Source organism: Solea senegalensis, linkage group LG19, assembly GCF_019176455.1.
Source record: "Solea senegalensis isolate Sse05_10M linkage group LG19, IFAPA_SoseM_1, whole genome shotgun sequence".
Taxonomy (NCBI): Eukaryota; Metazoa; Chordata; class Actinopteri; order Pleuronectiformes; family Soleidae; genus Solea; species Solea senegalensis.
The window spans coordinates 10,281,365-10,301,647 of NC_058038.1; the positions used below are offsets into that span (position 1 = coordinate 10,281,365).

Consider the following 20,283-nt stretch of genomic DNA (forward strand, 5'->3'; position numbering starts at 1 on the left):
GGGAACTGAGAACTCAAGACCAAATGGCACAGAAGAGCAGGAGCACAGAGACTTTATACTGTGAGGAGACAATTAGAAGCAGGTGAGCCACACTAGGGCAGGTGCAGGCAATCAGAGAGGTAAGAAACACAGGAGGACTCCTGAAATGGGAATTTTAAACTAAAACAGAGAAAATACAAGACCAAGCAAATAACATAAGAGAAAAAAAATGTTTCAGACCTTTGAACGCATTTAAAATAGAGTTTTAACATTTACAAACCATTAGACACATTATTGCTTTATCTTGGTCAAGGGTTAATCATAGAGAATGTGGCTTATGTAAATACAATACAATCTGGTTTAAATAACCAGTCATTTTTCATTAAACAGTAGAAATGACATCTTTACAAAATGGCAATAAGGTATTAGGTCACCTGCTTGTTAACACAAACATCTAATGAGTTCAAACTGATCCCATTGGAGAAAAAATGTACCAGAGAATGGTCCAACAAAAGAGAAGAGATCCAGTGAGTGTCAAAAATACCTTGTTGATGCCAGATGGAGAGAAGACAGAAGAATGAGCAGACGAGTTTGAAATAATATAAATGTTGTTGGTCACAATCCCTTAAGGCAGATGGGCAACAGCAGCAGAAGACCACACCAAGTGACACTTAATGCCTGACCCACATTAGAGGATTTTCAGATCTGACTTGATTTAAAAAAAAAACATGGGAGACCACAGACACAAGTAACTTTTGGCGTATTTCCGGCATGACACGGCACACACACGAGTGACTAGTGACTTTACACCAGACTCCTACAGTTGTTGGAGATTAAGTTTTTATGATTGTTAAGTAGTTTTAACTTATCTACAATTCGACACTGTTCGGCTTGATTTCTGTCCACCCTCCTAATCCACAGACTACAGAGGCAGCGGTCTGTGATGACGCTCGCGATCGCTGACGCTGTCCCTAAATACACCAGACTCCTCTATTAAATATAAAGATTTCCCTGGTAGTTGTTGGAGATTAAGTTTTTATGATTGTTAAGTAGTTTTAAAGGTGACATAGAATGCTTGTATCACACATATATGTTAGTTATGGAGGCCTACTTACATATATGTACTTGTTTTCATGATTAAAAACCTCCTAATCGCTGCAAACGAGCCGATCAAAATATCTCCTCACTGACGCTCTCGTCAGCCGCGCCGTTTCAGACCAAAACCGCACCCCTAGAATGTGGACTGTGTTGTGATTGGCCAGCCAACGAGAGCTTTCCCACTGTCCTGTGATTGGCCAGGTACCTGGAAGTGACGTAATAGATAGGCCAGCTCTCAGATACACAGCTCCCCCTCTGGCACGGTGGATGCTCTGCATCTCAGCAGCTACAACGAGAGTAGTTCTTCTTCTTCTGCGGTTGAATGTACGCAACCGGATGTGCCCGGACTAGTGCCCGCACCAGGAGGCGCTACGGTGGTGAGAGGAGTGGTGAGGATTTCTGATGACGACATCAAATTAAGGAAGTGCCAATTCGCTTCGCAGAGCCCAGGAAAACAATACAACAATATTTTCTCAGCAGTGGCTGAACTGTTTGTTCTGAAACTTTAGGATTTCATAAACGAGGTAATGACGCAGATACACACACAAACGCAGAGTTAATTGGAGCTTCCGGTCTATGTGGGCTTTAAGTGATCTACAGTTCGGCGCTGTTCGGCTTGATTTGTGTGTGGGACGTCTCTTCCTGTGACGTCAGTGGCCGGCAGTCTGACCAATCATCACATAGCACCTACTCGGCACGCTTTTACCTGAGCAGGTTTTGTACCTGGTACCAGGTACTATGTTAGTGGAAACGCTGCTTAAACCGTGCCATGGCGTGGTGAGGTGAGGCGAGAAGAGCCGGTGGAAAATGTGCCATTTGTAAGCGATTTTTCAATATTTTTTCAAGCGCACACGAGGTGTTTTTGGGGAGGGGATTCCATGCATTTGGGATCTCAAAGAAACTTGAGCAATTTAACGTGACTTCAGAATATAAGCAGACATGTAGGCGGACTGGCGGCGCCGTGCAATGTTTTGTGCTGAGAAACGAAAAAAAATGGTAAATGAAGTCAGGCTGAGAAGACGGAATCAGCTTGGCTTTTTCAAATTGCGGTTCTAAAGAAAAGTACACAACGTCCGTTTCTGGGTTCTGCTCACGCTCCCCAATCGCTGTCCAATCATCAATATCAAACGTCAATATCAAATGTTTAATATGGCGTACAATGATGTTAAAATGGCGTCTGTTAACCCCTCACACCACAGGACGTTGGCTAGATAATCTATTCAAATTGGTTTAAAATCCGAAGACACACACAACTGTCCGAAGGGCCAGATCTGGATCGAAACCTGGCCAATTAACCTTATAGTGTGGGGCAGATTTTAAAGGTTTTTTTATTGTATAGCTTAAAATCCTCTTCACAACCTGATTGTAACCAATGAATTAATGCATTGTCACAAAAATGAAAACTGTCAGTCAGCTGTGGAATGGACAGGCTTGTAAAAACAACATCCAATCATATGGAACGGTCTGAAAAAATTAATTGCATCGTGATGCATCGATCAAACTGCCACATGCACCAATCGCGCATGCTCAGAAGACAACGTCAGAGCTGATGCTAGCTTGCTAAATCCAACGAGACACTTGCAGAAACGTTATGGCAACAACAGGTGTTGGTCATCAATGAAAGACATTTTTTGGGAAAAGCTAATACCAAGAAAAAGGCTGATGCTGAGCAATCCAAGACCGGAGGGAACATCGGTGCTGCGTTTGAACGGTGGCGACAACTGAAAGGTCAGAAAGGGCTCCAAAGTGATGTCATGGTGGTACTGTTTTACTGAGTCAAGTAGGTTCACTTTATGTATTTTTGAAGTATTTGTTATTTTTCGGCATCACGTTGTCAACTGAACAAGTATCCAAAAAACTTAACTTTAAACATAAAAAGTTCCGACTTGGAGGGAATTCTGAAGAAAGGGGCTTGGACTCTTGAATTCAAAATGTAGCCTGCTTGGACAGTTTAAGTAGATATTGTGTGTACCTAATAAAGTGGCTCCTGAGTGGACAGTGCATGTGCAGCATGTGTATCATTACTGAAAAGCATCAGGGTTTCATCAGGGTTTCAATAATAGAAAATGCATATTATCTCTTCTATTTTCAGACGCAACGCTCCTGCAAATAGGACCCGACATAATGTGTTTTCCATTTTTGTGCCCTGAAGGTAGACACGAGGAATATGTCTTTATATGTCTGTTAATGTTGTTAAATTATCTGCCATTATTTCTTATTATAGCTTGTGTACAGCCTGTGGGGGAACACATAACATACAGATACTCGTATGATGCTGTTGATTATATATAGAGTACATAGTTTTACTACAGTTTAAGAAAAAATTCTGTTAACTCTAATGTATGTTCAATGTATGTTACTGCTATTGGATGCTTGAATTTTTTTGGGATCAACAAAGTATCTATCTATCTATCTATCTATCTATCTATCTATACTGTATATACAGAGGACTAAAGCATTTGCATTTCGTGTGATACGGTGGCATCGGAGAGTGTGAGCCACCTTTAGCACCACGGACCAGTGGAGTCTTCACATATTTAACATTTTCCATCAAGAGGGCAAGAGTCACAGAAGCTTGTGCTCATCATTTAAGTGCAGTGTGTAAGTGGAGATGTGCTGATATTTCCCACATGTTGCAAGGACGTTTATGGCTGCTCTTATCAGTGAAGCAAGTAAAGACGAAAAACAAGGGCAACGGGGGTTAATAAGTCAAAGGCAACATTTCATGCAAAGACGTGGCCAAAACAACCTTAACAGAGGAGATTTAAAAGAACCTAAGTGAAAATAAGAGCTCCAGTATAAAGACATGACACAATAAATAAAGTACACAAAGTGTGATGACAGCATTAAGACATATGTATAAGTAATGTCAGAATACTGTGTTTACACCTCTGTCCAGCGGATTGTTGCTTCAGACCCTAATGACACATGCAGACGTTCTTTGAACTCTGTTCACGGGCAAAGTTCAAAAAAAAAAGTATGTTTGTTTTGCAAGAAGAGACACAATGTTTTTTTTCCACCACAGTAGCCGGCAACTGTCCTCACATCCTTCTTAGTTATGTGTTGTTAGGAGGGATTTCACTCACAGTGGGATATGTGGTTTGATTCACTTCAAGGCGTGGTGATTGATTCGCTTGCTTAACATGGAAGAAATTCCCCAGGCAGCGTGCTAAGATACAAGTGCAGCAGAAATGTGGAGATTTCTCCCCATTAATTCTGGAAACAGTGACAGCCTTCCGGTGCATTTTCAGTGGCTTGTGCGGAATAGCGCTCTGTGATCGCATCCATCTACGACAGAATCCACATTTCTAATGTGATAGATCTTCTGCTCGGAATGAATACACAGATCTGGTCAGAGATTAAAGCGCCGCTGTGTAACTGGACAAGCTGTCACCGTCGCAAACACGGCATGATTAAATGCTGCTGTCTCCTGTTTTAGTTTGCAAACTCTGGGGCTGCAAAAAAGAGCCACCTCTGGAAATAATAAAATAGTAACTCATACTGGAATTTAAAACAAAAAAAAATCAGCCACCACTCAACTATCAGCTGTGAAGAAGAAACTCTGTTAACTTTTGTTGCACTTGGTTGTCAGTGCAGTCAGAGAAATCCCTTCTCATTAAATCAGCTTCCTGTTTACACTGGGATGCACACGAATAGTCACATATCTGTTTAGTTCAGATATAGAGCCTCTGTGTGCTGATTGTTTTTATCTAAAAACACACAACACTACACACGCTTGTGGTTCCCAGAGTCCCTAAGTGTAGAATGGGAGGCAGAGCTTTCAGCTATACAAGCTCCTCTCCTGTGGAACCAGCTCCCACTGTGGCTCCGGGAGGCCAAGATTCACCCTACATTTAAAGTTAAACTTAAAACTTTCCTCTTTAATAAAGTTTATTGTCCTTTAAGCTATAAGCCTAGACTGCTGGAGGAGCAGCCATTATGCAGCAAGCCCCCTCTCTCTCTCTTGCCTCCTCTCTCTCCTCTTCTCACTTTATCATGACAATAACTTTGTTTTCGCTCCCTCCCCACCAGCATCACATTCTGACAGAACAGACAACTCAGAAATGAGTTAGTTTATCCAGCCCAAAGGTCTTCCAACACACTTTCAGGAAGAGGCACCAAAACGCTCGATAAAAATCAGAAAGTAGGAATACAAGCGGAGGACCTAACACGGGGGAAATTCACCCGAGAAAATATGCTGGAACGCTGACTAAACTGACAAGATCTGGCACAGAAGGGCGGCGGGGGAGCACAGCTTAAATACATGGAGAGGGAGACAGGTGTAATCAATTAGGACGGAGACGTAATCACGAGGGCCGGGAATAGACACAGACATTTCAAAATAAAACCAACTCTATCAACCTGACACCCAGTTTGTGTTCTTGCTCTCCTCTCTTCTCCTATTTGTTCTCATTTCACCAGTATCTGATTCCAGAGCCTCGACACCACGACTCAAATACTACAATTACAATTATATATTATATAGCTACTTATTACTGCTAATTACTGCTTAATATTATCCTTTAGTCCTTTTCTGAGGGTCACATGAGGAGCTGGAACCAACCCCAGATGGCGTTGGGACAAGCATTATGAGGTCACACTCTGTACGGGATTTGTGAAATGCTCCTGGTCTCTTCTTCTTTTTACTCTCTGTATAAATGTGATGTTTTCTTAGTAACCTACTGCACATCTGTCCATGTCGGGAGATTGATCCCTGCTCCGTGGCTCTTCCTGTGGTTCCTCCCATTTTATCCCGCCTTACAAGGGATCTAAGGACAGAGGGTGTCACTTGCTGTATAGACTGTAAAGTATGGTGGCTGACAGGGGCAAACGCAAGTCTTTGGGCAAGTCCCAAAGTGCCAGCAAGTCCCAAAACGCCAGCAAGTCCCAAAATGCCAGCAAGTCCCAAAACGCCAGCAAGTCCCAAAGTGCCATCAAATCCCAAAGTGCCAACAAGTCCCAAAATCCTGGCAAGTCCCAAAAGCGCAAAGTCTCCAGCGCCAGCAAGTCCCAAAGTGCCAGCAAATCCCAAAGTGCCAAGTCCCAAAACGCTGGCAAGTCCCAAAACACCAGCAAGTCCCAAAATGCCGGCAAGTCTCAAAACAGTTGCGTTTGCCCCTCTCGGCCCAACAGAAACGACAACGGAAGCATACTCAAAAACGGAAGTGCTCAGATCTGTGGGAGCGCTCGTTTTCATGCAGCTATATGACCACTACTGGTACAGGGACTACTTAATTGTTACTTTATTAAAAGACCTTTATTAAGAGGTTTTCCTCCTATAACCCCATCAGTGTTTCAATTCAGCAGTAGTTCGCTCTGAGCGTAGAAAAGTATGCTTTTATTACATCTCAAAGGAAAATCCCTTTGAGGCAAATTGTGTTTGTGATGCCACTCACTTAAAAAAAAAAATAATAATAATAATAATCAACCCTCAATAAAGGGTTATTACTTCCACATTCAAACCCACTTGGGTTATCCTTGCAAAGGTCAAAGAAACAGCAATTTTCTAAAGTAACAACAGCAGCAGGACAACATTCACCCAAACCATGAACTATTTATGAAACTGGAATAAAGTTTGTGAACGTCATGCTCTCTCTCTCTCTCTCTCTCACTCACACACACACACACACACACACACGCTAGCAGTGGTTTGGCATCAGTTAAACCGCAGATGTAATATTCTAATCAGTGTCAATGTGTGAAAGCAGCCGTATGACATAGTACTTCATTAAAGGCAGAAACACTCCTGCCTGTAGGTAATTTAACGTTAACAATTTAAACATTTTCACATGAATTTCTGAGATTTATTTGGCAAATAACAAGGGATGAAGGGCTTTAAATTTACATTTTCGTTTAATGGAGAGAGAATGAATGTTTAATCGCAGCCATCAAAGTCTCTTCCATGCACATTTATACATATTAGGTTTATGTCTTAAATAATAAAACCTCTCTCACACCAATGGAAAAATGGTCGGTATTTATACTGTACTGTGCCTTTCAGCCATTCAGAGACAAATTAGACAAATCAATGCAGCACTTTTTTTCCAATCACACATTTAGCCTGTGCACATTTTTTTATTCAAATGGATCTACAAAAACAAATTACATTAAATGAACATGCCCATTGCCAGTGGGTGGTCTGCTCTCTGCATCATCCATGCATGAATATTGACCTCAGTGCTGGAATTACAATGAGTCTAATAAACAACAACAACAACCACAACATAATGAGTAAGTTAATATACTGCTAATATGAAGAATAAAATAAAAGAGGTGATAAAATCCCGCACACATTCCAATATCCCTAATTTTAACTATAACCGGTTAATGTCTAACCTTCACCATGACCACAGTTCAAATCTAAACTTAACCAGTTCCTCAGAAATCAGGGTTCTGTGTCTCATTATAGGACTAGGTTTCGGTTCCCATGAGGAGAACTGGTCGTGACAAGGTCAGTGTTTCTGCCAGAAAGAGATCACACGCACACACAGAGTTGTAAAATAATGAATTACATTTTCTTGTGTTACTGTAATTGAGTAGGTTATTGTGTATCCCCAAATCCCTGAGTGAGTGAGAAAGTTTAAATATGACCTTTGACCCACTTTGACTGATATATTATGTGTTTACATATTTCAGGTTTGCCTTTAATTAAAAACAATTCATGTGAGGTATATGTCCCCTTGTCCTTTTTGCACACAAGAAAGAACCCCAACCTTGTTAAAAAAAAAGTTAACTTAACTTTTACACTCTCTCTTTTTTACTGTAACTGGAGTACATGTTTAGACCAGTACTTTAACATTTACTTAAAATAAAATGTTGTCAAAATAGTGGCACTTTTACTTGAGTACAATATTTCACTTTTCTTTCCACCGCCACACACACACACACACACACACACACACGCATGGTCCCAGGTTTAAACTCCCCCTCGCGCCCTCTTACGTCACACGGGTACAAGGAGCGCATCAGCTGCAGCGCGGCTCGCTCTCACTCAGCCGCTGGTGCTAAAACCACACTGACACACGGTTTAACCCACATTTTAATTTTTCTTCTTCTTATTATTATTATAATTATTATTTTAATGCCTTCCCCTTTCCGTTTCTTTCTTTATTTTGTCTTTCCTCTGTTGTTGTTGCTGCAGCGTTAGTCGCTAAAAGCGGAGACGCTGAACTTCCCAGGACAGAGGACTCGTCCCCTGAGCTGAACAGCAGACGATCATTTATTTTGAAAGTTGGATTTTAAACAGCTGATCCGCTTGTGAGGACATAACGGGCTGCCAGATGCAGCTCAGAAGATGCGCTGAAGTGCACGCTGGAGGAACTTTACGGAATCCCCTGTTATACACGGTAAATTTGCCTTTATTCTCTCTCTTAATCGCATTTAATAATTGTATACACGTGCTGCAAATGTTCTCCACACTATAAACGGACACGTTAAAAAATGCCTGCACGTGCGTCAATAAAAAATATTTTTTATTTTTTTTATGATTATTATTATTATTATTATTATTATTATTATTATTATCGTTTTATGCCTGCTCTGAGACTTAATGGTTTGATTTCTGTCCTGTGACTTATCACTGCTGTTATCTACACCAGTGTGCCTGCGTCTGGAATCTGTCGGTCACAGGCTTGTGTGAGTGAAGTGTGCCCATATGAAGGTGCACACACACACACACGCACACACACACTGTCATAATTCAGTGTATTCTGTTACTGAACATCTGAAGTGAATGAGATGATCTTAGTTGAGCTGTGAGAGACACATTTTCCCCCTGTCTCTGCTTGGATTGGCTGATAATCTTCAGGCTTCACAACATTTCTGTTCGGCTGGTTAATCTGGCTCATTGTGTATGGGTGTCTGCACAGTTGCACAATGTTTTTCTGAATAATTCTTTCAGTTATCGCTGTGAACAAAAAGCACTTGTTCTACTTATCACACAGAGTCTATATCTTTCTGCATGGCTTTTAATTGGGTGGGAGTGAACATCTCATACTGTTGCCAAACAGCAAGAAAGTTCTGGGTTCAAATCCTGATCCTTTCCAGGTCTTTTCTGTGTGGAGTTTGCACGTTCGCTCACTCAGTCATCAAGTCTGGAGTTGGTTCGCGGGCGCTGTTCAGTGGCTGCCCACTGCTCCTAGTTCTAGGAACACGTTCTTAGTAAGCAGATCATGAATTTCCCCTTAACCTTAATCATAATTTTAAGGGTTTGGGAAACAGCCGTCAATATTTTTTCAGGGCAAACAACTAATCGATTCACTGAGAAAAAGGACTGACAAATTCATCAGTCCTGGAAAATAATTCTTACTTACAGCCTTAATGTAATTTTAAAAAGAATTGAATACGGCAAATACTGCAATGCTGGGAAATAACGTGTTCAACCTTGTTTGAAAGGCAAGGTTGATTTTTATAGGTTTTCATGGATCAGTTCAATGCTCTGCTTGCACAACTTTAACATAATTAAGGAAAAAGTGCTCAGGCAGAGAAAACCTTGCAATTTAAAGGCAGCTACAAATAAGGCTGTGCTCAAAATATGTGTAATCAGGTACCAAGCAGAGGGAAAGGATTAGCTCTTCTCTGTCCACTTCAGCCCTGGATACATAAGGATTTAAATGATCAGGAGTGATTTTGATCCTAATTAGCGAGACAGTGAGAGTGAGAAAACACAACATGTGGGCACTTTCCCTCGGTCCCCTGTGCATTTTTTGTGTGACGGCTAATAAGTGCGCGGCTTATTGTCAGACAAACAACTCTCACACACTTCTCAACTCAAAAACATATTCATTACGACAACACATCTGCCGTGCAGAGGAGACGCACGCTCTTGTACCTACAGGTGCGCGGCATTTAATAAGTGATGCATTGCTGTGTTTGGACTTAAGTGGTCATTTGCAAACATTAGCAGCCAGTACAGGTGCCTCAATGCATACAGAATACACATTAGCATGGCGTTGACGCAGTCTTCCGCTTTTGTGAGTGCTGCTACAATTATCGGGGCGAACGTTCCATTATTTATACGCGTCCAAAAAAATTGGAATTATAATAGTGTGTGGTAGAGGTTGCATTTGTTAGTAGGTTTTATTTGACCTGCATATGAAAGCTGTCTGGAAAAGCTCCGCAGCTAAAAGACTAAAAGACTGAGGTTGTTCTCATGGAGTGAAAACTGAAAGCTGTAGGTGCTTTGTGATCTTCTCTGATCCTGATGTCAGTGTTGCAACATGAGACTGATCAGCTCGAGCGTCCTAAGAGAAGGGCTGTCCCGCTGTCTCTATATTCCCATTTCTCCTTCCTCTCTCTGTGTAAGGATCATTTTGTGGTTTAAGCCAAATAGCATCAGTATCATACTGTGTGGTCCACGATTTGCCTCTGAGGCTCGAATGCAGGAAACCGTGGCTTTGCTTTCCACGTTGTTGCACCGAAACGTTCCGAAAATGCACTTTTAAATGGACACCTTTGATGTTATGGCCCCGCGTTTTGCAGCCCGCTAAAGACAGCGTCACGGCACTGTGCATTTGTTAGGGTGCAAGTCAGAGTTAAGCAGTAACAGATGGCTACAGCTGACTTAAGAGTGCGCGCATGTCATACCTGATGACAAACCACTTTATCAGTCTTCATAAGTCACAGAGGCCGACATTCAACCTCAGCTACGTCTGTCATTCGTAGATATGAATGTTGGCCTCACTGAGTAAAACGACAATGCATGTATATGAACATAAGGAGGTGTTGAGAGACTTTTGTCTTTATTATGTAACTGCTGCACTCAAAAAAGTCAAACAAGCTACTTCACTCCCCCGCCCCCCAATCATTTGTAAACATATTTCTTTCTGAGTTTAAACTTTTGGACTCTCGGATACTTTGAGCACTTCAGAGCTTTCCCTCGTTCACAAACATTTACTCGTCCTCCTGCATGACTTTCATCTGTCTGTAACGATTCAGCCTTCTGTATGAAGACATTCAGTGGGAATAAATCACACGCGGGAAGGAGATCAAGACAGTGTATTGTCACAGCTGTACATCGCCTTCTGTGGAACACATGACATCGGTTGCTTTCATCTTTCGTGCAGACCTGGTTTCGTCATCAGTGATCCATTCTCAATTGGATGACACAGAGTTGTGCTGTTCACACCTGGCATTGAAATGTGTCCTAAATGAGTCTCCTGTGGCCACATATCATCACATCTAACGTCCCTGCCCTTTATTCAAATACACACTCGTGTCACGACTGCAAGAATAAATGAATATTTTATAACGAGTCTGAGTGTAGGGATGTGTCCACTGTAGGCGTGTTTGTGTGTGTGTGTGCTTATGTAAAGCAAAAAAAAACCTATTAAAAGAGTTATTAATGTGGCTATTAAACTAGTTCCACGTCAAAAACCCACCAAGTCAAATACGGGTTTGAAGCACAGGTGTGAACGCATGTCAGACCACACTCTTAGATGGTCAGCATTCTTTATGCTGGTTCATACCAGTTTCATGATGAATTGAGAATATTATTTATGCTTTTTAGGTGTTTCCCACATTGATATATTTTCGTTAACCCTTTAACACCTAACCCTCAAAACATTTTTAACGGTAAAAGGGAAAGAAAAATGTCCTGTAACTAAGTGCTATTGCCCATTTTTTCCAGAATAACTTCCAGTGCATTTACCGCATGTTAAAATAGTGTATTAACAATTTAAAATGAATAAAAACAAAAAGTTGTACACAAATTTGGACAGATTTAAATATGAATTTTGAACAGTGTGAAACATATTTACAATAAAAATATTTTTGAGTCTTTGTCTCGATGTGTAAAAACAGGCCAAAGAAAAATGGCGACAAAGACACCGATTCTCCGTCTTCCTGCAACAGCGCGAGTGAATAACCACGTTGGCTTTGATGTTCAGTTGTCGTGTAAGTACTACAATGCAAAGTGCACTTCCGCAAACATGTCGTTGGTGAGACGCTCAGTGTTAAAGGGTTAAAGCTGCAGTGTGTAACTTTTTTGAGCAGAAGGAAATTGTTTGTTTTTTTTGTGTCCTTCTCTGTCAAACAATACTATCAGACCTGACTGAGGGTACATTTGTGTGTATACAGAGGCAGTGAAGAGGCGGGCGGGGACAAGAAGCATTTCTTCCATCAAGCTGCTGAATGAGTTTTTGTGAGCAGCAGCAGAACTCACTTCTGAAACCAAAAAGGTTTTCTGTCAAACTCCCATTTGGAGAAGTCTCGCTTTAGTAGCACAACGTTGTCTTGTTGTTGACTGGCATGTTGTGAACTCATTTGGCAAAGGTTTGACATTTTAACAGACGTTTTGTTTATATGCTGATTCCATTTTTGTTTTTACTCCAAAAGTCCAGCGCTTACAAACACAAGGTCGCTGAATAGAAATGGTGTACGTGTTTATTTGCACATGGCGCACAGAGGAAAGTGCAGTCCCAAGTGGTTAATGGAGAAGCACGGGGACACACATCCTCATGCCAGGTGTGAAGTGACGTAGAGCTGTCAACTCGCAGAAGCCTCCACTTGAGGGATCAAGGTGTGAACAGGGACACAGTGTAGAGGGATAATACTGAGCTGAAACATGTACACATGGGTAGGTGAGGCGACAAAGACAACACCGCCCCGAGAGCCTCAAGTGAGTCGAGTGTGTGATTGTTTAATCTCTGTCAGAATCTGGCACTTTCCACAGGTTTCTGCTTGGCGGCTGTGTTGTGTTTTTTTTGTGTGTGCAGCAAATGGCAGCAGGCAGATTATGAGTAGGATGAGTCGGTCAATGAGAGCACGGTGCAATGCGTACAGTGACTCAAGTGCTGCAGTGTTGAGGTTAAAAAGAGTTGAGCAACAGACACACACTTAACGCTTGAGAAAGCGAGAAGGAGGACAGCCTTGCACGTCTCCGTCTCTTGCGGTTTCCTGATGATAAAGCCATTGAACGAGGCGAGAGCAGAAGCGGAGCCGGGGAGGAGAAATGCACACGCACTTTGCTGCGCTCACTTTCATTTTCGCTTATAGTGCGGGGAGTCGAGAGGCGGCCTAAAATAGTGCAGAGAGACAAATCACAGACACTTTTCTGATCCCGAGCAAGAGTAAGAAAGTGATAAGGAGATCCTCAGCTGGATGATGACCCGCGGTCACGACAGGTGTGAGGAGGAGCGTCATGTGTGCCTCTATATGCGCCGGTTTAAGTGAAACCCCGCAATGAATCCACGGAGGCTAAGAATAGCCGTAACTACAAAGAGCTGTCACTCTGAATTGTAACAGAGCGGCGATAAGAGTGTGTGTGGATACCACCGCGGGGCTCCACTTAGACCTGTGTACCTCCTAACTCTCATAACACCCGGTCCACAAACACAAACATACACAACCCAGAGTGAACAAACATGGCAGTCTTTACACTAATCTCCGTTCACTCACCAATGATCTGTGTCACATGAGCAATTAAACAAGTCTGGTGTTCATCCCGAGGCAGTCATGTGTTCTACGTCAAAGTGATCATGTGACAAATATAACCTGGGGGTTATTTGTTTTAGTTTGAAATGGCGGAGGGAAATAAAAAAAAAAGTGCCATTAAGCTATTTCCCCCTTAATGCTGTTATGCACATCTTCACATCATTAACACTGAAACATTAAAACGCAGAGAAGAACATTTCACTGAGAGACATTTTAAGTCTTTTGCACACGTGTAACACACAAACACTGCACATACAGATGCTCGGTGTTTATATGCACAATTGAATGGGAAGGATTAGAACCAATCCCTTCCTGTTAGCGACAGGAAACATCTACCGCTTATTGAATAGACATCGACTCCATGATGCTTAAAGCCACATCTTGATGGGTGATTTTCTCTCCTACTTTCAGGCATGTGCTGAGGTTAAACAGATAAGTTGAGAGTTGATTAAATCTTCCCGAATGCACCCGACAGTGTGCCAGCCGCAGAGAAACTGTCAGCTCCTTTTGTGCCTTTTTATCTCTGGAGGAAAAAAGAAAAATCCCATTACTTATTTAGTTGTTTTTTTATTTTCAGGGTAATAAATAAACACACTTGCGACAGCGGTGGTGAATCCCTGGTGAAAAAGCAGCACATGAACAACGAGCCTACACTTTCCCGTCGTCAACGTTTTGAGGGAAACCCAAAACCCAAATAACTTGTTGGTTCATTTTGTTTGTTGCTTGTCCTCATTTTATTTGGTTTGCTTCACACAGGCCACAGTGCAAAGCCGATCGCGATCTTGTTCACACTTAATGTGTTTACTGGAAACGAATTCCCTCCTGGTGCGGCCTGTTGGCTTTTCCTCTGCGTTTTCCGCTCAGTACCAGAACCAGAATCAGATGTGAAATGCAGCACATTCCATCACTGACTGTGGTCTGGGTGACTGCCAGCCTTTTACCTTCCTGCCCCTGTGAACAAATCCAGACAATGTTTTGACGTTGCCTGCTCTGCAGCAGGAAAACGGTGAGATTAATCAATCTGACATGTCAGGGGAATTTGCTCGATGTGGACAGGCTGAAATGTCTCTGCAGCGTGGCTCAAAATGGATTTAGCACTTTTAGCTGTTCTACAAAAGTAGCTCAAGCGTGTATTTTTCTCTTTTTTCTCTTTATTCCTGAGTCGTGTGAGAGTGTGCGCGTGTCTTACCGCAGTCAGAATTGATTGCGTCATCCCTTTTCACACACCTTGCACATAAGAAACCTATAAGTACGTAGTGAAGAAAAGACCAGAGAGGCAGCGTGTTCTGGAGAGCCTCGGTACGTCATTTCATTCTAAGTTTGTTAAGAGCTTCGATTTTTAGGCCTCACAACACTTCAACCCACAGCATTCTTTGTGGTTGCAGACAGACACCAAAACACTTCAATTATATGCTCCTTGTCATCACTTGGTCATTTCAGTCATGCAGGGAAAAATTGTAAGGGTTCGAGCCTCTCAGCGTGAATGAGCCTCAGTAAGTAACAGTCTGGTCATCAAATTTAGAGAGATTGATCATGAGGAGTGGTAACCGGTTGTAACATCACTCATCATAAGAATATGTTCTCCTGTTCTGAAGCGTTGACATGGGTGTTTTTTTGTTTTAATTTTTATTTATTTGCTACTTTCTATTAGTTGTTTTTTTTGTCACTGCTTGGTTTTTTGTAGAGATGTTCCGATACCATTTTTTCCCTCCCGATACCGATTCCGATACTCTTGCTGTATCCCGATACCGATACCAGTGTGTTAAAAAAAAAAAAATCATACTATGCCTGCGTGTGATACTGTGATATGACTATCATTATGGTAAGGCCTTGCTCAGGTTAAACCCTTTGTAAAACATGAATGAGTACAGCAAATGGAAGCCATTTATTTTTATATTTACTTTTAAATAGAACAGTATAAAAAACAGTAGTGCAACAGCAACTGAAATAAATATAGGAATAATTATAAATATATAACAAATTAAAGTGCAGCCTTTATGTACTAAAATAAAAAGGCATTTTAATCTTTAAATAGTGCAGTATCGTGGTATCAGATCGGTGCCTGGACTCCAGTACTCGCCGATACCGATACCAGCATTTTCGGCAGTATCGGAATGGTATTGGAATCGGAACAACTCTAGTTTTTTGTTTAGTTTTTATTAGTTTTTTTTTGCCAGATGCAAGATTCAAAAAGGTCATAATAAGTTTTATGTCATAAAAACCAAACAAAAGATGACATTTTAAAAATGTATTAGGACAGATGAACAACCATCCCTGAGTCAAATATCACAGTCTACAAGAAAGTGCAAAAATGTGCACAGTACTGCTGAAGTTGGACCCAGCAAAAATCTTCACAAATTGAAAACAAATTGAAAACATTTTACGACGAATGAAAAGGCTGTGTCATTCACAATTGTTCATATGAACCCAAAAGGCCTTTAGTTTTAGTTTTAGTTTTGTACACACACACACAATTCATTGTGTTTTTAAACTTATTTTATTTCAGTTAATGGTCTTTGGAGGCAAATGCAGATTTCTCAGTGGGATCGAGTTTGTTTGTCAGTACTTTAGAGTATGTGAGTGAGAGCGAAGAGCCAACAGAGTCCCTTTGATATCTGAGCTCGGCAGATGTGGTCAGCTAATGATTAAGGACTTCTGCGGATGTGTTCGTTCTTAACTTAATTTCTAATTGTTTCTGACCAGCAGCGCTACGAAAAGAACAGACAAATAATGCTAATAGTTTATGTATCGCTGCGCTGAGCTATGCTTCTTTTTACTGGCTGGAATTTAATCCGAGGTTTCTGAACAGTCCTGTGGGCCCAAGAGAAGTCAGTGGGTTGTGATAATAGAAGCAAAGCACTCGGGCTGACTTGCTGTAAGATGAATCACACAATCAGGCTTGATGTGACTTACTTGATTAGCGTCTAATGAGCAGCCTACACACACGCTGCAGTGTTGACCGAACAGGGCTCATGTACACGTGCCTCATCCGGGGTCACTGCAGGTCAGTTTCTGATTGTGTGTGAGGTGAAGGCACACGGGCATCTTGTCTACAGTGGCAGCAAGAACGCGATGGTATTGACGAGCTGAGCGGATACTATGCGTTGGACAGAGAGTGTCGTCACTGGAAGAGTCATGAGTGCGACGTCCGGCACAGGAATCAAACCGAACAATGCCGAAACTGTAGCTCACTTAAACTGTATCGTGGTTAAGCGTCCTGTATGTGCTCCCGTCTGGTTCACATGTCAGTCAGCGGAGGAGTTAACATTTCTATCCTGTGGGTAGTAAATACCCCTTCAGTCTGCACAGAGACATTTCCACGCAAGGTGAGAAGGATTGAATCGATACCTGCGGAGGTGCGGCAGAGAATTTGAAAGGATGAAAGAAAACAACAAGGTTTTCCTTCTCTCTGAAGTGCGTTGTAAACCCTGGAGGAGGCCAACTGTATTGAGCCATTTTCTGTTTGTTCACATCCACATTAGCGAGACTCTAAAAATACCCCCGTCCCTCCTGATAATGTGTACGGGTCAAGGGTCAAGTGTTGCTCCTATTGCGCCCCAACACAGCCTATTATCACAGTACAGAGCACAAACAACAGTTGGTTTATCTCGGCGACTGCTCAACTGGAAACTCTCTCATCCATGCCTTTTCCATGGCCTTTGGGTCACACACTGTCCCCTTGAAATCCTCTTTCCAGTCAAATAATAAATGGTCCACTGCTCCTTTTATAATGAAAGGTTTGTTGTGTGTTTACTACGTAAAAATGTGCTTTTTCTGTGAAATGATGGGACAGAAAGTCGGACTTCTGTCTGTCTGTGTTGTAATATTTAATTTAATTGTATTATTATTGCGTTTTATTAAGACCACACACAGGAATAAAAACAAATACTGTTGCAGAGCAGTGAAGCATAAATTTCTTAAATTTTAGTTGAACCGTGTTGTTTGGATGTTATTTTAATTTCAAGGAAAATCCTCATTCATATAGATTTTACAGCCCGAGGGAACTTTATGCTAATGCTGTTCCATCTGAAAGAATGTGGAAAAATCATTGTAGTTTACTGTAAACAATATTTTCATGCGGCTGCTCAGAAAGAAACGTTTCTATTAGAGAGGAAAAAAATGGGGACACAAATCCAAATGAAGTCAGATTATGCAACTAAATTTGAAACAGGTGTAAACCTAAAAAAAGAGCTGTGAAAACAAGCGCATTTCTCACGATACGACGCGTGACTTGAGATTATTTGGAACAGCTTTGCTTTCATCAGCGTTAGGTCATTACTTGGCTTGTTGAGCTCAGGAAGAGAATGTTCCCAGATTCCTTTTAAAACTGACAAAACTACTGGGGGATGTGTTGGCTTACTTTTCTTCTGGCTGCTGTGCGTAGGTGCAGGAGAATACACATATGTATATATATATATATATATATATATATATGTATGTGAATTTTGATCCAGATATTTTCATGAATTACAGCGTGAGTGCAGTTCATGCATGAGGAGCAGCTGCAGCATCCACACGAACGGAGAATATTCCCACTACTGGGAAACACAGTGCATAATGAGACTTGCATTCAAAATAATGTATTCTTCTTTCAGCTTCATACACACGAGACAAGACGATACAGGACACGCAAGTACAACAATAAGGATTTTTGCATCACATTTTGTTCATTTCTGCCATGAATTGTTTCTTCAGGTGGCATTTTAACTTCTTCCCTGGCAGGAGTAGAACTTAATTTGTATATGAGAGAAAAGACCAACACTTATCTTTAAGTGTCTACACTCACACACATCCCCAAAGGCTTGCAGCAGTCAGTGCAGCTTGTGGGCTGCACAGAATCAAGGGCATTCGAATTGCAGACGGTGTCAGACTAATGTCTTCCAGAGGAGTGTTTTTTTGCTCTGCGTTACCTTTCAGTGAATGAGGCCTTTCTCCTATGTTTTCAGTGGCGGCCATTGTTGAGAAACAACATGTCCCCATGCCTCATAGCCGCTGATGTCAGAGTGTTTTTGACCCACAAGTTTGGACTCGGGCCTGCGCTCGCTGTGTACACAGCAGGAAACATTGACCTCCATCTTCATGTTACACACATGCTTCCACACGTACACGCCCGTCTGTCTGCTGTCACAAGAAGATGACAACAAAGTTAACAGCCCTCCGTTTCAGCAGCATATGTTGACAAAGACTGAACTATATATATATTTATTTATTCATTTTTATTTTTTTTTCAGCTTTAAATAACGCACAGGACAAAATTATTTATACGCACATATTTATTATTGAGTGTTTTTGGTACTCTCTTGCATATAAACACCACTCTCTCTACCCCTTCCATTGAATTTATAGTTAATATGAAATTAAAAAATAAAGGAGTCATGCTGCAGCCATCCCAGTTGCTCTGAAAGACTTTTTTTATAATGACAAAGAAATGCCAAACCATCAGACGAGGGCTGATATGTCCAAAACAGTATGTACGATAAAAACATGTTCAAATCAGTGGATATCGATAATTATCACGGTTAACACACGGTGAAGCACACATTTTTGTGAAAGTCTAAGAAGTTGCTCAAGTGTTGTTTTAAACCTGTCTTTAATAACAGAATAAACACATTTGAGGTAAAGCATTTAAGTAAGAAAGGCATATTTGATTTATATAGCACCTTTCACAGTCTCAAAATGCAGTCTCAAAGGGCTTCACAGAGCAATACAAGGAAAATACATAAAATACTGATAGTAAAACAGGAAAACACTAACTAATAGTTGAACTAAAAGCCAGATTAAAAAGAAAAGTTCTTAAAAAGAGAGAGTGTTCCACAGTAAAGGTGCTACTGCTTCAATGGAGCGATCGCCTCACAATTTATAGTGCCTAAACTTCATAAAGAATGTTTATTCAATGCTGAACCTGTCGTGCTGTCAATGAATACATAGTGTTATTGATTTATTGTCCAGACCAATATCAGACAGTGGGAAAGTTCTCTCATGTTAATGCTAAAGGGAAATATACTGTATACACACTTTTGTCATGCATTAAATAATAATCTAGATGTAAATAAAATAATGTGAAACTTTTACTTAGTTACTAAGAAATGGCTGTTACCATTCAGATGAGGATTTATTAGACAGATAATCTGCTGGCATTACATCATGTGCTGCATAAACTCGCAGAAGTGAGTGATGTCAGGGTGTTTGTTCTGCTCCAGTGACCACCCCTCCATTCCCTCGTGTGACCGCAGAGGACTGACTGGCTGACTCCGTCTCTCCGTGAGGTGATTCATGCCGTCACCTTGGCCGCGCAGCTCTCTGCTGTCAAACCTCATCTTCTCCTCCCCTTTAAAGAGCTGCCATTAACTATGCTCCCCTCTCCCTTCGCGGGGCCACGTTGTCATAAACTAAACATATCAAATATTCATCGCACACTAACACACTGCTGCTGCTGCTGCTGCTGCTGCAGCGGAGTGTTATTCATGCTCCAAAGCAGAAGGTCTCTCCAAAGCTCAAGGCGGGGTTATACAGTATCATCCATCCAGTGGCTCCTTCTCCTCAGGAACAGAAATCATCTGTGAGCGTAAAAGCGATGGATTACAGGGTATTGTTGAGGTGTGCGGCCAGAACAGCCCTGGACTACCTCGAAAATCCATCTGAAGGATGACTTTATGATGCTATCATTGTGGAACAAATGTGATTTATTCTTGCTGACATCAGCCTTCTTAAGGGTTGTATTTTTTATTTATTGTTGTTTTTATTTATCTGTCATGTAGTAATACCTGATGACTG

At 41.4% G+C, this 20,283-nt stretch overlaps 1 protein-coding gene across 1 annotated transcript in view; it reads left to right on the top strand.

The window, feature by feature from the left end:
• Positions 1 to 8,060: 8,060 nt before the first annotated feature.
• gcgra (glucagon receptor a) overlaps positions 8,061 to 20,283 on the top strand; it is a 38,525-nt gene continuing 26,302 nt past the window's right edge. The window contains exons 1-2 of the mRNA XM_044051598.1: positions 8,061 to 8,078; positions 8,219 to 8,423. The gene's annotated coding sequence lies outside the window, so the exon portion shown is untranslated. The remainder of the gene's footprint in view (positions 8,079 to 8,218; positions 8,424 to 20,283) is intronic.